The 19,103-nt window shown below is 35.5% G+C and overlaps 1 pseudogene; it reads left to right on the forward strand.

Annotated features, from left to right (window-relative positions):
• Positions 1-12,364: 12,364 nt before the first annotated feature.
• LOC114740930 ((-)-alpha-terpineol synthase-like) lies at positions 12,365-17,435 on the forward strand (annotated as a pseudogene).
• Positions 17,436-19,103: the final 1,668 nt, after the last annotated feature.

Consider the following 19,103-nt stretch of genomic DNA (forward strand, 5'->3'; position numbering starts at 1 on the left):
GGTAGTTACCCCTCATACATATCTTGTATGGCTTTGATATAAGCAACCCGTACACCTTTTTTTTCCAAAGCCTTCCACATTACTTCTCTTGGCACACGATCGTAAGCCTTTTCCAGGTCAATAAAGACCATATGTAAATCCCTTCTTTTACTTCTATATCTTTCCATTAACCCTCTTAGTAAATAGATTGCTTCCGAAGTGGATCTCTCTGGCATAAATCCAAATTGGTTTTCTGAAATAGAAGTCTCCAGCCTCAACCTATATTCCATCACTTTTTCCCACAACTTCATTGTATGGCTCATAAGTTTTATCCCTCTGTAGCTTGCACAGTTTTGAATGTCTCCTTTATTCTTATAAATAGGAACTAAAATGCTTCTCCTCTACTCATCTGGCATATTCTTAGAGCGTAAAATTTCATTAAAAAGCTTGGTTAGCCACACCTCACCCTCATCTCCCAGACATTTCCAAACTTCAATAGGGATACCATCAGACCCAATGGCTTTTCCATTGTTCATTTTCTTGAGAGCTGCCTTAACCTCTCCGATACGGATCCTGCGGTAGAAAGCCAAATTCTGATCATCTTCGTTAATTAGCAAGTCTTGTAAGTCCTGAGTCGCATAATTGCTTCCCTCATTAAACTTGTAAAAATAAGCCTCCCATCTGTCCTTAATATCACCATCAGTAACTAACACTTTACCATATTCATCCTTTATACACTTTACTTGGTCCAAATCTCTCTTTTTCCTCTCCGTTTGCTTCACAATCTTGTAAATATTTCTTTCTCCCGTCTTTGTTCCTAACTCCTGATAAAACCCTTCATAAGCTTTAGTACGTGCTTCGCTTACTGCTTTCTTCGTCTCTTTTTTAGCCAACTGATACTTTTCCCGGTTTTCTACACTATTGCACTAGTGTATGGCCTTAAAACAATCTCTTTTCTATTTGACTTTTTCTTGCACACTCTTATCTCACCACCAAGTCTCCTTATCTCTCTGACCAGGACCTTTGGATTCTCCCAAAATTTTTTTACCTACCAAACAAACCCTTGTAGCTATCTCTTCCCACATCATGTTTGCATTTCCCTACGACTCCCAAATCCCTTCCTCCACAAGGGTCCTTTTGAATAACTCTCGTTTCTCACCCTTTAACTGCCACCACCTAACCTTGGGTTTTACCACTTGATGGTACTTTTGCCTGGTACTCTTAAAACGTACATCAAGAATAAGTACTCTATGTTGGAGTCACCCCATCTCCTGGAATCACTTTGCAATTAGTACACAATCTTCTGTCTGGATTCTTAACCAAAAAGAAATCAATCTGTGATTTTGAGACACCACTTTTGTACGTGATTAAATGCTCCTCTCGCTTCTTAAAACAAGTGTTGACAATCTTAAGATTATATGCAAGAGAAAAGTCGAGAATAGATTGTCCTCCACTATTAAGCTCCCCAAAACCAAAACCACCATGGGCCCCGCTGAATTGTCCTGCTTCCTTACCGACATGTCCATTAAGGTCCCCACCGATAAAATTTTTTTCTTCGAGTGGTATGCTTTGAACCAACCCCTCCATATCTTCCCAGAACTTATCACTACAAAAAAATATGTCAATTGTAGCGGTTAGAGTGATACATTTCTAGCGGTTTTAACCGCAACAAATAACATTTGTAGCGGTTAACAAAACCGCTAGAAAAACAGGCGCAAGAAAAAATTTCTAGCGGTTATGGCAACCGCTACACATTATGGTCAACACGCTAGAAAATTTCTAGCGGTTTATAACCGCTAGAAAATATATAAAGGAATAAAATTTCTAGCGGTTTTATAACCGCTAGAAACATGCTAAACAATTTTGCCGGGAATAAATAATTTCAGTAGTGCGCGCAAATTTCTAGCAGTTATAGAACCGCTAGAAATGTTTGGAAAATTCAATTTTCCCGCCAATTAAATTTCTGGAATGGCGGCAAAAATTTTTCTAGCGGTTTGAACCGCTAGAAATTTTGGCGCAAAATTTAAATTTGACGAAATATTTCTAGCGGTTCGTAACCGCTAGAAATGTTTACCATGCCAGAAAAAAATTTTTTTGGTTTTTCATATAATAATTTTAAAAACCATTAAATAAATTATGTTGAAGAATTTTTATTAATTTGTATAATTAGTTATATGTTACATTTTATATATTTAAATTTTTTAATAAACAATATGTAATTAAATTATGAATGTGTCAAAAGAAGTGAATTTAATTTAATAAGATAATTTAATTGAATATTTAATAAGATAGTTGAATTGAAGATGATATATTTTGTAATATTGAACCTATAGTGTTAGGTTGAGGAGTATTTGAATCAGTTGAGGAGGGCATGACAAGTGTGGAAAAGAAAATCTGAAAGAAAAGGAGAAATAAATATGTTAGTAAATTTTAAATGAAAACAAATAAAAGATACAATGAATTATAAAATAAAATTCACTTACCATACAGTAAGGAGAAAAAAACCACCATATGAGATAGTAAGAAAAAAAGAGAGAATTATGAAGAAGAATAGGAGAGGAAAGAAAAGAGATGGAGTAAATAAATGTAGAGAAGATATGGTATTTATAGAGATCAGCGACACATTTGTAGCGGTTATTTTATAGCGTTTTTTTTGCATTTTGTAGCTGTTATTCATTTTCTAGCGTATATATAACCGTTAGTATTTTGTAGCGGTTTAATTTGTAGCGGTTATTAACCGCTACAAATTAAATTTTTTTTATTTTTAAAAAGCTGAACGAATTTTAATTTATAGATATATATTTGTAACGGTTAATAACCGCTACAAATTAAATTTTTTTTATTTTTAAAAAGCTAAACGAATTTTAATTTTTAGATATATATTTGTAGCGGTTAATAACCGCTACAAATTATAATTTTGTAAAATAAATTTGTAGCGGTTATTTAACCGCTATAAATTAAATTTTTTTTATTTTTAAAAAAATGTACGAATTTTAATTTATACATATGTATTTATGGACGGAAAATTTTTTTAATAATTTATTTTGGATGCTGCTATTCTCCATCATCATCCGGCCTGAAAGGACACATTTTAAAAAATTTGTTAAATTTATAATGTATTTGGAAAAAATTAGTAATTAGTAGTTAATTATTTAAATAATTTAAGAAAAGACGTGTATATGATAATTGGCAAATTATCATCTCCTTGAGGAAAGAAGTCTTCAAAATTCGAGGGTTGGAAGGGTTCACTGTCGTAAATAATGTCACCATCACCCATATCATAAAGATCCCGTGGCTTGAGGTGAACGACCATATTCCAGTCTTTATGTTTCTCGTCCTCGACATAGTAAATTTGGTGTGCCTCAGAAGCAAGGATATATGGCTCATCATCTTCAGATGCCCCCGTATGAATAAGTCTAGAGAAATTAACTGAGGTGATGCCCAATGGTCAGTAGCGAGTCCCCGTGAAGTTGTCGTATTTGCCCAGGAGCACTTGAACAGTGTCACGGTGAAAAGCTGGTAACTCAACTCAATAATGTCAATTAGCTTTCCATAGTAAGTGACGCCTCCAAAGCACATATCGCCATCACTACTGCTAGCATAACATCTCGTTCCGAATGTCCCGCAAACTCCAGAGTTTTGTGTGAGCAATCCCTGATCACGTCCAACCGTACAGAACTTGAAGCCGTTGACATTGTACGTGGTAAACCTTCGTGCATGGTCTAACGGACCGAGAGAAAGAGCTTTGAATTCATCTGTGTATGGGCTGTTGTCATTACATATTCGACGTGTAAACCAACTGGGAAACTCTTTGTGGACTCTTTTATCAATGTCAGCAGAACGCGCACGGCCCCGTAGCTGACGCCTGAGATAACTCCTAAACTCACTATAGTAAAGTGTAATTTGTTAGAAGAGTCAGTAAGAAACAAATATAAAGTGTAAAAGCTAGTGAACTTATATGATATATATACTTACTGCATGAAGGGTTCAACTTGGCTGCAATTTATCAAAACGTGTCTGTGTGCCTAGAGTTTCTCTGTAGGAGTGAGTCTGAAGAATTCATATCCTCCAACTGGTTTCCCAACAGGAGGAAATAAAGTTGACGTGGAAGGACTAGGAGGAGAATCATCTACGCGACGCGGGCGGTTAAAAGATGTCTCCATGTCATCAAAGTACCTCGAACAGAAAGTTAGGACCTCATCTCCGGAATAACCTTCTGCTATTGACCCCTCAGGCCATGTCTTATTCCTAACATATGATTTTAATTTTCCCAAGTACCTGTAAGTTAAAATTGCATTAATAATTACGAGTAAATGAAAGAACAATGTGAAATTTAAAGAGGCGGGAATAAAAGATAATCTAGTACCTCTCTATAGGGTACATCTATCGATAGTGAATTGGGCCAGCAACCTTTGCTTCTCGAACAAGGTGGACAGTCAAGTGAACCATAACAGTAAAGAATGATGGAGGAAATATCATCTCCAAGTGACAAAGTGTAAGAATAATTTTATTTTGCAGCTGATCAAGCTCTTCCGCTACCAAGACCTTCGCACACAACTTCTTGAAAAATGAACATAATTCTACCAAAACCACCGATACATCAGAAGGAAATGTGTTTTTCAAGGCCAATGGAAGTAACTGTTGCATAAGAACATGAGAGTCATGACTTTTCAACCCAGTAACCTTTCGAGCCTGCAGATCGATACACCTTGAGATGTTGTTAGAATATCCATCTGGTACTTTTATGTTCTTCAACGTCGAGAGGAAGATATCCTTGTTATGCTTTGTCAAGGTGAATTTAGCTGGCTGAAACTTGTCGTTTTCATCAGGCCAAGCCTCTTCACGAATTCCCCAGGCCCGTAAATCTTTTCTAGCTGCGAGATGGTCTTTGGACTTTCCAGCTTCATTGAGCAACGTATATAGCACATTATCGCACACATTTTTTTCAATGTGCATAACATCCAAACTGTGTCGTAGCAAATTAGATTCCCAATAAGGAAGAGTGAAAAATATGCTTCTCTTCCGCGATCACGCTCCTGCAGCTGAGGATCACGCTCCACGATCCTGGCCTCCATCCTGGCCTCGAACTCTTGTCTGAGCTCCTCTCACAATTCCTCTGAGGATGAGGAACCCGGCCGCTTCGCACTCGCATGAGAGCTCCCGGCAGTATATGAAGGGCCAGCGCCACTTGAGCGGGGCAACCTAGTCGGTGTAGGTCCAAGTCCAAGCCCGCTAACTCGACCAGGGTGCTGCGGCCGGCCACGACCCGCTAAAAGTGAGGCGGTGGGATCCAAGGCAGACCCCTGAGACTCACGCAACTCGGAATCGACCTGAGTCATCCGTGCCTACCAAAATTAATATAAAGAAGTTAATTATAATATAATGATATCTACACTGTGATATTATATTAATATTTAATTTATTACTTACCGTTATCTCCTCAACCTCATCCGACGCACGCCCGTCTCGAGGTCTATACACCATAGGCCACATCTCGCCATAAGTGGCCGTGTATCCCCGCTCCTGCCGTATCTTTTCCCTCTATAAATGAAATCAAAGAAATAATTAGTTACAAATTAAATACATATACATATTTAATAAATTTATTTCAAGTACTCACAATCTCGTCATAAGTGATCGCAAAGCTCCTGGATCCAGCCCTATGACGTATCGTCTGATGCCTGACGCTCCCAACATTTCTCCTAGAAAGAGCCTGAAGCAAAATGTAAAAAAATTAAATTAAATGAGTCAAGTCGGATAAAAAATAAAGAAATTATAATTAATACAATATTATCATACCATCTGGTCAGCCGTCATCCTAAAATAGACGTAACTGGACCAGTCTTGGTCCGGGACTCCACCAGGTACATCTGCCAGTATCTCCTGGAGGGGCCTCGTCCCGTCACCTTTCTTCTCCCTCCACAAGTCGGCCCTTCTGTTCTTCCATGCCATCCCAAGCCTCTTGATCGTGTCAGCCCTCAACTCCTCCTCCAGAATAAATTTACTCTATGATTAAAATAATAAATTTACTAAATAACAAATTATAAACAAATAATTAAGCAATTTCAATAATCAAAAACAAATAATTAGTTTTTAACTAATTTAAAAATATTATAAATAAAATATAAATTAATAAAAACAAATAATAATTAAACAATTAAGTAATTTAAATGAAAAAATATTTTTACTCAACTAAATTTAAAATTATTATAAGTAATAAATTAATGAAATCAATAACAAATTTTTTTCATTTAACTACTTTTAAATAATTTAAATAAAAAATATATATATTCATTTAACTACTTTTAAAAATATTATAAATAACAAACAAATTAAATAAATAAAAAATTATAATCAAACAATTAAATTATTTGAAAACAAATATATAATCATTTATTAAATTAAAAAAAATTATAAATAACAATTTTATATTACCTTCATCATTTCCCAGCCTTGCTGCTTCTTGTCTAAGGTGATTTTCTTCCAGTCCTGCACGTAGATGGGGAACAGCGTCCACTGCTGACCAAGGAGGCGCACGTACTTGTTGTACAACTGGCCACCTTTCTTCGTCGGTTGGCCCAACTCATTGAGCGGCACAACCACTCGTCCGCTCGTCATCATAGACAGCTCTCTGGCTGTCAGCCTCCGATAGGACCTGTTCCCCTCAGTGTCTGTAAAATTTAATTAAGAAATAAATTATATATCAATAAATTAATACAATTTCTATATAAATTAAATACTGATCAAAATTTTAAAAAGTTAAATAAATACTTACCGACAAATTCCACCTCATAACCAGCCTGACGTTTCGGAGCAGGACGCTGCGCAGCCTGGGGATACTCATTCCCCTGATCCTGCTCCTCCTCCTCCTCCTCGTCAGCAGCATCAGCATCAGCATGGGGTTGCTCATCCCCAGTAAAATGAGCCTCCTCAGTCCGCTCAACATCATCCTGCTCCATAAAACTGAGGATATCCTCCTCGCTGAGATCGTAGTCATGAATGCTGGGGAATGGCTCACCAGTATCATGATGAACCTCACTGGGTCCAGCTCTCTCAGGATCAACTGGGTCTTTCCCGTGCCGACGAGTCATCCTAATAACAACAAATAGTAATTATTTATAAATAAAATAAAAAGCAAAATTATTTATAAGCTACAACATAATAAATTAAATAAAATAAAACATAAAATAAAAATTATTTATCAATAAATTACTATTTTTACCTGAAAATAAGGATCTGCAATTGAATCAGAACTCGAATATGTTTGTGGAGAAAATTCACCAGAGCTTCGCTTCCAGAACAATTGAAGAAGTGAAAGTGGGGGCGGGGGTATATATAGACTGAGAATTTCTAGCGGTTCGGTCCAAAACCGCTAGAAATTTCTAGCGGTTTTGGACCGAACCGCTAGAAATTCCCAACGGTCACATGTGCCTCGGGAATTGCCAGAATTTCTAGCGGTTCGGTCCAAAACCGCTAGAAATTTCTAGCGGTTCGGTGCAAAACCGCTAGAAATGTCTAGCGGTTTTGGACCGAACCGCTAGAAATTTCTCAACTTCTCGGGCAATTAAAAATATTTCTAGCGGTTCATGCATCAACCGCTAGAAATTTTCAGTGTCTAGCGGTTTATTGGCCTGAACCGCTAGAAAATAAACGCTACAAATTTGGCGCCAAGTTCCCGCCAAAACCCGGGAAATTTTCTAGCTCTAAATTTCTAGCGGTTAGGTGGTAACCGCTAGAAATGTACGGGCAATGGTCAAACCGTCAGTAATTTGCAGCGGTTTTTCTAAAAACCGCTAGTAATGTCAGAATTTCTAGCGGTTTTGTTGAACCGCTAGAAATGTTCCGCTGCTAATTCTGCATTTTCTTGTAGTGTATCTTTAAGGTGTGTCTCTGCCCCAACCTGAGGTGCATAGGCACTAATGATATTGATAGTATATTTTTCAACAATTACTCTTAACGATATTATTCTGTCCTCAAACCTTTTAACCTCTACCACGTTTCTTTTCCATGTTCTATCAACGATGATACCAACCCCATTCCTTGCACTCACCTTTCCTGTATACCAAAGTTTATACTCTCCAAGTTCCTTGGCAGCTTCTCCAGTCCATTTGGTTTCTTGGAGGCACAAGATATTAATCCTTCTGTCCCTCATAACTCCTGCTACTTCCATAGATTTCTCATTTAGCGTCCCAATATTCCAAGTACCAAATCTAATCTCAGTCTCATGAACTAACTTCTTTAGCCGCCTCCGTCCAAGAGAGTGCGGTAGCCCTCGCTCATTTAACACTACATCCGGACGACGATGCAGCGGCTCTAGCTCATTTCTCACTGTACTCGAGCCATACAGCGCGTCACTTTTGGGCAACGACCTAGCATTAGTGTAATTACTTCGTTGATCCATGTTCATGAGATTCGACGGGTTTTTATGTTGGCTGTCGAGGGCCTAACACAACCCTCCTCTTTTATCCGAGCTTGGGACCGGCTATACAATATAGGCAGAGTTGGATAAATATGTTTCAAATAAAAATAAAAAATTGAGAGACCCAACAGCCTAAGAAAAGAAGAGCAGGGGGACGTGTACGTTGATATGCACCAAACGCGGACTCACCTAGTGCCTGGGGTTCGTCATTAGCGATGAGCACAGTTTATTATTATAATATAATCTAAACCATTCAAAATTTTATATGAATGATTTTTGAATTTAAAATTTTTAATATATAATTTTTAATAATAAATTTATTTTTTTAAAAACAGTGTTAGTTATAATATTATTTTAATTTTAATTTTTGTATCCATCAAAATAGAAAATTTATTAAAATATATTAAAAAAATTTAAATTTAAAACTCCACCATTCAAAATCAATCTAAATAGTAATCAAGATAAGCAGTTGAGCACTTCCGTCACCATCACCTGGGATAATTTTCTACTGCAGCGAGTCTCGCCAAACTTTTAGTTATTTATGCAAATCCCTGCCTTTAAGTTCAAATTGTGATGCTAAAAAAACAAAAAGAAGGTTTAAGGTGAATCAGCACCTTAGAGTATTTTTCATATGTATTCAGTATTTTGAAGTATTTTATGGTACATTTTGTATTTTGAAGTATTTTTTTCAGATACATATAACACCCTAAATTATATTTTGGTATTTTTAGCACACTGAAGTATTTTTTTTCCAAGCATGTCCATCGCCCTAAATAATTTTTTTAATGCATCTAACACTATATAAATGGCTAAAAATACTCAGTGTTGGATCAGCCTGGATGCATTTTAAAAAATACTTTAAAGTGCTAGGTACATCACAAAATACTTTTAGATATTGAATGCACTTGAACAAATACTTCAAAGTGCTAGATAGAATATTTTTCCCAAAAAAGAGAACGATATATAAACGTGTAGCAAAAATTAAAAATGCAACAAAGAAAGTAAGGAAAAAGACAAAAAAATGACACATAAATTTCATAATGCCAAAAAAGTCTGTTGAATTTGAGAAATTCCAATTTAGTCTTAAGAGACTAATTTGGTATTTTTAAGTTTGCTGAAATGACCATAATACCCTTCATTTTATTTATTGTTTTTAAAATATCAACGCCCTCATTGGCCGGCCGGTCGTTGGAGCTCTGGCAGCGGCTATCACCGGAGCTCCCCTGGTTGGAAACAATTTTTTTGAAAATTTTTACAACTTCAATATAACAATTAACAACTTTTGTAACGCTATTAACAACTCCAGTATAGCAGTTAACAACAAATTTTCTGAAAAATTCAACAAGCTCCGGTGCCCAGAAACAATTTTTTTTTTGGAAATTTTTACAATTTCAGTATAACAGTTAATAACTTTTGTAATGTTATTAACAACTTCGGTATAGCAATTAATAACAGGTTTTTCGGAAAATTCAACAATTGGTCGTTGAAGCTTCGGCAGCTGGAAACAATTTTTTTGAAAAGTTTTACAATTTCAATATAACAGTTAACAACTTTTGTAACGCTATTAACAACTTTAGTATACGGTTAATAACAAGTTTTTGAGTTTGTTAATGACATTACTAAAGTTCTAAAAATGTTACTTCTTGAATTTTTCAAAAAACTTGTTATTAACTGCTATATTGAAGTTGTTAATAACGTTACAAAAGTTGTTAACCGTTATACTGAAATTGTAAAAAATTTATTAAAAAAAAACAGTTGTTAAAGTTATAAAAATACCATTTTTTTTGAATTTTTAAGAAAACCTGTTGTTAAATGTTATACTGAAGTTATTAATAGAGTTATGGAACTTCTTAACGACATTATTAAAGTTGTAAAAATGCTACTTTTTGAATTTTGTTGGAAAACTTGTTGTTAACTGCTATAATGAAATTGTTAATAATAGTACAAAAGTTGTTAACCATTATACTGAAGTTGTAAAATTTTTTTTAAAAGAAGTAGTTGCTAAAGTTGTAAAAATACCATTTTTAAATTTTTAAGAAAACATGTTGTTAAATGCTGTACTTAAATTGTTAATAGAGTTACAGAACTTGCTAACGCCATTATTGAAATTGTAAAAGTGCTAATTTTTGAATTTCTCGAAAAACCTGTTGTTAATAGAGTTACAAAAGTTGTTAACCATTATACTAAAGTTGTAAAAATTTTCAAAAAAAATTGTTTTCGGCCGTTGGAGCTCTGGCGACTAATTGTTGAATTTCTTGAAAAACTTATTATTAACTACTATACCGAAATTATTAATAGTATTACAAAAGTTGTTAATCGTTATACTGAAGTTGTAAAAATTTTCAAAAAAATTGTTTCTGACCGCCGGAGCTCTAGCGACCAATTGTTGAATTTTCTGAAAAACCTATTATTAACTGCTATACTGAAATTGTTAATAGTGTTGCAAAAGTTGTTAAATGTTATACTGAAGTTGTAAAAATTTTCAAAAAAATTGTTTCTAGCCGCCGGAGGTTGTTAAATTTCTTAGAAAAACCTATTGTTAACTGCTATATTGCAATTGTTAATAGTGTTGCAAAAGTTGCTAACCATTATACTGAAGTTGTAAAAATTTTTAAAAAAGTTATTTCCAACCGGCAGAGCTCCAGTGAAGAATTGTCGGCCGGTCATCGGAGCTCTAACGACCGGCTAGCTAGTGGGGGCTTTGGTGTTTTAAAAACAATAAATAAAATAAAGGACATTATGGTCATTTTAACAAACTTAAAAATGCTAAATTAGTCTCTTGAAACTAAATTGGGATTTTTCAAATTCAACAGATTTTTTTGGCATTATGAAGTTTGTGTGTCATTTTTTTGTCTTTTTGCCAAGAAAGAAAGTGACAAATACGGATATTTAAATGATTCGGTTCCTCTCGTATGTTTCAAGTACAAAGAATTAAGGACTTTTTTGGTATGTTGAAATTAGTTTTGATGGAAATAAAAATTAAAATGAACGGGGTTTAAAAGTGTGTTTTGTATAATTGTATGTCATGAACCATAATTTTTATATAAAAATACTAAAATACTCTCATGACCCTCCACTTATCGTCGACCTCCCTCAGCTCCGTCACCCCTGGCGACCTCTTTCTTCCCTAACGCCATCCAAAGCTCCTCCTTCATCTCCCTCCCTCCCTCTCGGTGCGCCTTCTAACGCCGATCTGCCATGGTTCACCTTCAGCTCCCTCCTCGTCTCTTTCCCTCACCAAATCTGCCATGGCTTCCACTACACAAGGTTTATCATTTTTCTTTTTGAAATTTGGCTTTTGTTTTCCACCGTCCACGTGCTTGCCACCGTTGCCGTTGCTGGAAGAGCTCACCGAGTATAGATCAGAAGACCGGCGGTGGTAGGGGTGAGAACCTTGCCGGCAGTGGGGTGTGAACGGCCGGAAGCTTCTCACTCACGTCCAGAACCTTGAACGGAAAAAGTGGAGGGATAAAACTGAAATTATGAAGATGGAATTGTAAATCTTGGGTTACATGATGGAAATGGAAATGAAAATTTTTCCAATTCCATCATACCAGACAAACATTCTCATGAAAATCATTTTCATTTCTATTTCCATGCCCTACAATTCCATCACACCAAAAACGATAAATAATTCTCACAAAAATTTAAAAATAATTAATGATTCTTCAGAAAATTCACACTAAATAATTAAATACGAATATTTTATATATTTTCATGCGGCTTCCTTGAGATTTCCATACAACACTATAACAAACCTTACATAGCTTTCTGTACAAAATACTATAAAAATGGAGCCTTTCTTTGTCATCGTGCAAACCAAAAATAAAAAAAGATTCATCTAAGTATTTGGTATTAAAGGACTCATACCCATTATAAATAGCGAACTTGGGGTTCCATTCTCCTCAGAACATAGCCAAAAAAGCTAGAACTAAGTAGAAGCTCTTTTTTTTTTTTTTCACTCCAATGGCTCTCTACCAGTTTCCCTTGCTTTCAAATAGAATTATCTTCAAAACCAAAATGCTCCAAACAAAACCAGCACCACCGCTTTCAACAATCAAGACCTCCGGTTTTCCAAATACAATGCATTGCAAGGCTTCAACCACTATTGATTCCAATAATCAAAGCAATACTTCTTGCCGATCTGCAAATCACTTTCAACCCTCAATTTGGGATTATGATTATATCCAATCGATAAGAAGTGATTTTGTGGTATGGCTTGTTTCACGTTCATTTACTTGTTTTGTTGAAATTTTGTTCCATGTCATGATGATATTTTTTTCCCTTGCGAATGGTCGATTTTCTAATCATGACCGACAATTTATGATGGCCCAACTTTGAATTGTTTACAGGAAGAGTCATATCTAGAAGAAAGAGATCGGTTGAAGAAAGAAGAGTGATGCTCTTGACTTTGACAAATGCTGTAGAACAACTAGAGCTCATCGATGACTTGCAAAGACTGGAAGTGGCTTCTCATTTTAGGCGAGAGATAAGGAACATAATGGAAAATATTTACAATAATGACACATTAAAAATAAATGACAATTTATATGCCATGGCTCTTGAATTCAGACTATTAAGACAACAAGGCTACTATGATGTGTCAGCAGGCATAAATTTTATTCACAAATTATAAAGTACACAAATTGTCTTAATTAACCAGTGCTAACAATTATTCAATTTGTAATTGCATGGTTAGTTTCAGAGACATTTGACGATTTCCTAGATGACAACGGCAATTTTCATTCTTGCCTTTCGGGTGATATCAAGGGTATGCTATCCCTGTATGAAGCATCTTTTCATTCAATGGAAGGTGAAATAGCATTGGAAAAAGCAAGACAGTTTAGAACAACTCATCTCAAAGAATTTGCGAACAAAAAAGTAGTGGAGACGATGAAATATCACTCTTGGTTAGTCATGCCCTGGAGCTTCCACTACATTGGAGGTTGTCAAGATTAGCAACTCGATGGTTCATCAATGTCTATAAAAGAAGATTAAACATGAACCCTTCTTTGCTCAAGCCTGCTAAATTGGACTTCAACATCGTACAAGCCACCCACCAAGAGGATATGAAACATGCATCAAGGTGAAAATAATGATACATAGTCAAGCTGCTAGGAAGCATTTTATTCGTTGAATATTTTCAAGTAAAATTTTCAGTCTCTTTGAAGTTTGTTTCGTAAGTATACAACACTTGGTTTATTTTACAATTCAACCGAATAAGATTATGAGTTTCAAACATGTTTCTGAATGGTTTTATTTTCAATTATAAAAATCGATGGAACTACAAGAAGAATTTTAGCAAGCTCTAGCCCTTAAAAAATTTTAGAAAAAAACCAAGGAGAAAATAAGCATACTACGTCCTAATTAATAAGCCAATCTTTTTCACTTAATGTTTTCTATTTGAAGATGGTGGAAAGAAACTGGACTTGGAGAAAAACTGAATTTTGCAAGGGATAGAATGGCGGAAAGCTTCATTTGGACAGTGAGTGTGGCTTTTGAACCAGAACATGAAAAGTTTAGAAGAGTGATGTCCAAGGATATCGCTTAATAACTACAATCGATGATATTTATGATGTTCACGGCACTTTGGAAGAACTAAAACTTTTCACAGAAGTGGTTAACAGGTTGGTAAATTGTCTTTTGATATACATAATTTATTGTCCTATAATCGGCATAAATGTATTATCATTTTATATATGCCCCTTTTATGACATAGATGGGATATAAATGCCTTGGATGAACTTCCAGATTACATGAAAATATGCTTCCTTGCACTTTATAATCTTGTCAATGAAGTGGCTTTCGACTTCCTCGAAGAAAATGGGCGCAACATCATTCCACTCGTTAAGAAAGTGGTATGCTTTTATTTAATTCATCGGTTTCATCTTTTCTTATTGGTATATAATATAAATTAACTAATCATGGTATTTTCTAATTTTATATATTAATTATTGTTTCCAAACTTTTGCCGTGGTTTGATCTCTGTAAATTAGATCTGGTTGAGGCAACATGGTGCCATAATGATTATAAACCCAGCTTTCATGAGTGCCTAGAAAATGCAAGGATTTCAGTTAGTGGACCAGTCTTACTTATTCATGCTTATTTTTTACTTCCTAATTTAACAAATAAGGAGGACACGACTAGGCTAGAAGAATATTCTAATGTTATTAGCCGTTCATGCAGTATTTTCCGCCTTTCCAATGATTTGGGAACAGCTAAGGTATATCATGTTACAATCCTTTCATTTTAATTAACCTCTAAGGCTTTGTCTGGGATGACTTTTATTAAGTGCTTATAAGTACTTTCATATAAGTCGAAACAAAACTTTTTTCACACTTACTTTTTATTTTATAAATAATGATTGAAAAGCTACATTTGAAGGTTCCAATCACTATGCCAAGTAAACCCTAAGTGTTGCATGAAATATGATACTCATAAATTTTCTACAAATCTTTACTGTTACAGCGAGAAAAGGAGACTGGCGACATACCCAAATCAGTTGAATGTTATATGAATGATATTGGAACTTCTGAAGCTGACGCTCACAGGCACATAAATTCCTTGATGTGTGAAACTTGGAAGAAGTTGAATGAAGACGTTATTAGCTATTCTTCGTATGACTCAAGGAGCTTCATTCAAGTTGCTATGAACCTTGTAAGGATGCCCCTGTGCATGTACCAACATGGAGATGGCTTTACCATCCAAGATGATGAATATAGTGCCACTGCTGTTGGAGCCTATTGCATGAATTTTATTTGATGCAACGAGTGTATTTAATTTGCTTGAGTGTATGTTTAATAGTTTGTCAAACTGTTTCGGTTGCTTATGGTGGGTTTCTTTTTTTTTTTTTCTCCCTGGCAGTGGCAGTGGCGGACGCATGAGGATCCTTCTAGCTTTTACGTAGGGTTAGAGTTTATATTTGAGGGGTTGTTTGGGCCTAGGGTTATGTCTTTGGGCTTTGGTCCAAGTGGTAAGCGGCTTGGTACCGCTTAAGCGAGATCTCGAGTTCGAGCATCAGCGTATGCAGAAATCCTCATTGGGAGACTTACCCACCACAGCTAAGTGCGTGACACAGGTTGGATCTAGATGTAGTCGGAGCAAAGCTCCGATGAACTAGGTGGGCAACCAAAAAAAAAAAAAAAGATAAATATTTCTGTGAAAAAAAACATAGTTTGTCAAACATTACCAAATGTGTTGTTTGTCAATCTGTATGTGATTGATATCAATAATGTTTTCTTAAATAATTAATATGAATTCTTGAAGTTTTTAATATGAAAGGATCTTGTTGTATCATGAATTAGGAAAGTTTTCCAATTTATTTAACTTCAAATGCATTCCAAAAAAGTTTTTCAAATTGATGTTAATGTAAGGGAAGTTTGCGTACCCGTATATGTGATACATTGTTGAAGCGATCTGGTATAGTAATCAATTAAGGATTCAGGCCAGAAAAATAAATTCAATTAAGGAAGGATCTATTTAAAGCAAGTATAGCATAACTAGCAGTGCACCCCTGCGATGGACAAGGCATGCATGTTTGTAATTTTGAGTATAAGAATGTTTAGTTTAATAGTGCTCCGGTCTTTAATGTAATACCTAATTGGAGGGTTAATGTTGGTTCTCCGTATAAGAACTATTTTATATGTTTACCAGTTTTTCCCGAATTAACACTATTGATATTCCTCAAACAATAATCAAGTAGGAGAGGGAATGACAAACCTATGTTTTACATGCATTTTCATATCTTTTTGGTGGGCTTTTTTCATTATTATTAGTCCTTAATTGTATTATTTCAGTATAATTTGTATTAGAGTGCTTTACCTAGGGGCAAAATTATCATAATTGTGATTAATTAATCTTTAAAGACAATTAACGCTACCTTATTTCAATTTTTAATTTCAGGTTTTTGGAAGAATTAAAAAAAAAAAAAAAAAAGCAAGAAATATCAAAAAATTAAAATAAAGGAGGACCAGAGGCAGTAAAACGGCGTCGTTTTACTGCTGCACTAAAACTGATTCTCATCATCGCCTTCAGGGTTTGGCCAAAAAAATCATCGCCTCCCGGGTGGAGGCAGAGGAGAGGCACACGAGAGGGAGAGTGAGGACCAGAGGAGTCAATGGCGAGCAAGAACGAAGGACCAGAGGACCAGCGACGAGAGAGGCAGACCAGAGGAGCTCGATCCTTTCTCCACCAATCTTCGTCTCCGTTGAATCTTCCTGTTGGCAGAGAAATCGTGGCAGAGAGACAAAACGAAGGACCAGAGGACCAGCGACGAGAGAGGCAGACCAGAGGATCTCGATCCTTTCTCCACCAATCTTCGTCTCCGTTGAATCTTCCTGTTGGCAGAGAGATCGTGGCAGAGATGAGTTGGCAGAGAGACAGAACGAAGGACCAGAGTCTACGGCGTGAGGAAGAACCAGAGGGACTCGCCGGAGATCACACCCACACTCCTCCGTTCTCATTCTCGCCAATCCAAACCATTGCTTCACCATCATCCTCTTCTTTTTCATCTTCCCTCAATTTCATCATCACCATCGTCATCCACCTTCTACCATTACCATCGCCACATCTCTCTCTCTCACACCCATAACCATCGGCGACCATCTCTGTTCCTTTCATCACTGCCGACGACCTCCATTCCATTCATCATCATCTTCACAGAGAGAGGTGACAGAGGCACAGGGGAATCGCCATCTTCACCATTCCATTCCGTTTAATCCACCATCGTCTTCATCAACCTTCTCGACCTCCTTCATTATTCACCTGAATGCATCCCTTCACCTCAACTTGCATGGTTGCTTGATGATTCATACAAGTTGTATCTGCGTCGGGTTCCATGACTAGTTGAGTTCATTGCCTCTTGGAGATGGATCAGTGGCTGTAGTTCTAGAAGCTAAAAGGGGAGTTAATTTAATTCAATTCACTTTGTCTTATCTAAATTTGGATTCTCTGGTTGTAAAATGGTGCTGTGTAATGTTAGACACTGAGATTTCGGTTGATTATCTCTATTGAATTAAGCACTTGTGATTGTGATTGAATTTTGTGGCTTAAATGTTATATTCTTATATTCTTTTTTGTAAGTTTATTGATATTGTACTGTTTCGCATGTTAGTGTGGATGATACAATGGATTTGAGCTTGCTTTGGAATGTCTCATTTGAACATTCGATTAATGTCGCAGTTAAGCATTATTTTTTAAGAGGAATGAGCTATTTGATTTAATCACAATTAATGCACACTAAGTGGTTTTAAATAGCAACTTAAGAAGTGTTTATTATTTACGGTGGTAGGAGTAATCACTAATTATGATTGTTAGACCCAAACGGTGTTTTGAGGTTTTCCATTAAGACTTGGTGTATTGTTTTTAACTCCCAAAATATTTTGAGCAAGAAAGGTCACTAATCCATTTCCAAGAAGCATTCATCTTATGTATATTATCATATCCATTCCCATTCATTTTTATTTAAAAAAAATAATAGTTTAGATTTATTCCATTGCATCTTTAATAGTTAGTAAAGTAAAATTAATTTTTAAAAACCCAAAACCTTTTTGCCCTGTCAATTTATTGTTTTTGATACTTAGTCTACTTAGGATCGTTTTAGAGGCTCATTAAAGTGAATACGACTCGGATCGTGTACTGTATTGCAATAATTCGGTTAATTTTGAAGTAAACCTAAGGCGATTGATGGTTCGTTCTTCAGGGAGGGAGAAAATTAAGAAAGATGCTTAAGCTGTTTTAGAAAAAAAAATCATATTAACTAATTTAACTAACATTCTTAATCTGCTCAAAATAGTTAAGTATATCTCACATTAAAGACTAAAGGAAGAAAAAAAAAGTTTAATAATTTATATTATTATTTTCTTACACATTGAGGTATGCAATTCAATGAACGTAAATTCATTGTAATTTATTATTTATTAATATAAATCCACCTATGTATTCCGTCTCCAAAAATTATTTTTTTAAAAAAAACTCAAGAACATGCAATCCAACGCCACCAACATGATCAATAGAATATCAACACTTACTTTGGTTCCAAGTTCAATTTCCTGAATCTTTCTCTTTCGAAATTCTAACTTAACCTTCTCCTCTTGCTAAACATGGAATCAAGAGAGGTTTTAGAGATTATAAGTGGTCTTAAGCGAGGGAAGTAGATGAGATCAAGAAATTTGGCATCCAAGTCACATTTTCCACTTGGTTCTTCATCTTTTCGCTTCTTTTTCCTTCTTCCTCTCTTCCTCGCCTTTCATTTTCTGTTCCTCCTTTTTTTTCCCTTGCTTGGCCGACTTTTGTAGCAAAAATGAGGGAGTAGTACACTTTTGGGTGCTCTTTTCTCACTCATCAGGCAAATTACATAATCTTGAAAGTCCAAATCATTATTTTAATGTCTCCTTTCGATCAAACGGCCAAGAATTTTCTCTTATTCCTCCATTGCTTCAGATATCGCCACATGATGAGTACTTCAGAGAGGCCACGGATTGTCCTTCCAAAAGTCTAATTAGGCTATTTAATTTCAATCTTTCAATTATCATGAGAATAATATAATCTTGGGTTAAGGTGCAATTTTGATCATAATCTTATTTTTGAGCTGTAATTTTATCCCTAATCTTTTAGTTGTGTAATTTTGTCCCTGATGTTATTTTTCAGGTGCAATTTTACCCCTGATTTTTTTTTCAGGTGCAATTTTATCTCTAATATTTGGGTG

Source organism: Neltuma alba, unplaced genomic scaffold (genome assembly GCF_004799145.2).
Source record: "Neltuma alba isolate B1F8T4 unplaced genomic scaffold, ASM479914v2 tig00003202_pilon, whole genome shotgun sequence".
Taxonomy (NCBI): Eukaryota; Viridiplantae; Streptophyta; class Magnoliopsida; order Fabales; family Fabaceae; genus Neltuma; species Neltuma alba.